This window comes from Tachyglossus aculeatus, unplaced genomic scaffold (genome assembly GCF_015852505.1).
Source record: "Tachyglossus aculeatus isolate mTacAcu1 unplaced genomic scaffold, mTacAcu1.pri SUPER_30, whole genome shotgun sequence".
Lineage (NCBI taxonomy): Eukaryota > Metazoa > Chordata > Mammalia > Monotremata > Tachyglossidae > Tachyglossus > Tachyglossus aculeatus.
Genome location: NW_024044837.1, coordinates 4,133,145 through 4,134,724, shown reverse-complemented (window position 1 = coordinate 4,134,724; position 1,580 = coordinate 4,133,145). Strand labels below are relative to the sequence as shown.

General features: G+C 50.5%; 1 pseudogene; it reads right to left on the bottom strand.

Annotated features, from left to right (window-relative positions):
* Positions 1-282: 282 nt before the first annotated feature.
* On the bottom strand, positions 283-1,248 carry LOC119921812 (annotated as a pseudogene).
* Between the last annotated feature and the right edge of the window lie 332 nt (positions 1,249-1,580).

The window sequence follows — 1,580 nt, the reverse complement described above, 5'->3', positions numbered from 1 at the left end:
CATTCCACTAAGACGCGATGACGCCCAAACAGTTACATGTCATTCATTCATTCAGTCATACTTATTGAGTGCTTAACATGTGCAGAACACTGCACCAAGCGCTTGGAGAGTACAATTCAGAATAAAGTGAGACAATCCCTTACCACATGAGGCTCACAGTCACACATATCTTATCAGCCTCTGTCCCAGACATTGACAAATCCTGAGGGGCTGGACGTTCTCTTTGAACACCTCCTTATATGGATACCCCGACGGTCAGAACCCTGTTGAGGAATGGGATAGTTAGCAAAAGGAAACAGAAATTTCGTCCCTTAGACGAGGGAAGAGGAATCTCCCCTTTAGGACTCTGCCAAGGGCGGCCTTCAGATCCCGGTTCCTCAGGCTGTAGATGAGAGGGTTCAGGGTGGGGGGAACCACGGTGTAGAATACAGACACCAGCAGGTCCAAGGTCGAGGGGGAGTCTGAAACGGGCTTGAGGTAGGAGATGACATCCGTAAAGAGGAAGATGGTGAAGACGGCAAGGTGGGGCAGACAGGTTGAGAAGGCTTTGGCCCGGCTCTCGGTAGTCGGCAACCTCAGCACGGCCTGGAAGATGCGCACGTAGGAGACGACGATTGAGGCGAAACAGACAACACCTAAAGTTACCCCACCAGTGACGCTCACATTGATGGCAACTTGGTCCTTGGAGCTGGAGATCTTCAGCAGGGAGGGGACGTCACAGAAGAACTGCTGGACTATGTTGGACCCACAGAAGCTCAGGGAGAAAGTCGAAGCTGTATACAAGATCCCAAACAGCACTCCGCTAAGCTAGGAGGCGGCCGCCATCTTTCCACATGCCGTGTTGGTCATGATGAACTCATAGTGCAGGGGGTGGCAGATGGCGGCATAGCGGTCATAGGACATCGCCGTGAGGACAACCAGCTCTGAAGTGGCCAAAACGACCACGAGGAAGACCTGAACGACACAGCCCAGGAGAGAGATATATCTATGATCGGTCAGGGAAATGACCACAGACTTGGGGAGGGTGACAGAGATGAGGCAGAGGTCGAGGACAGACAGGTGCCTGAGGAAGAAGTACATGGGAGTGTGGAGGCGCCGGTCGAGGGTAGTGACGGCGACGATAAGGAGATTCCCCGTCAGGGCCGCCAGGTAGACCAAGAGGAACAGCACGGAGTGGACCAGCTTCAGTTCCTGGATCTCTGAGAATCCCTGCAGGAGGAATTCCCTCACTATTGAGTCGTTGGGCATTTTTGAGGGGCAGCATTGACTTTCTGCATGTGATGAGGGAAGAGCCAAAGTAAGGGTTCATTGATTGAATGAGTGAAAGAATTGACAGGACACTTACTGGTGATTCTCTATGGAGAGGAGACAGTTATTGAATTCAAAATGATTTTTGAGTTCAACATGGAGACATTGAAACTTTCTGGGAAATGCTGTCGAATCCCTGAACAGGGAGAGGAGGGAAGACGTTTTGGGTGAAGTAATAGGACTAAGTCAATAAAGTCTATTTATTTAGTACCTACAGAGGACACGGTATTAGTATATATGATCACTGCCCACAAGGAGCTTCCATTCTATTG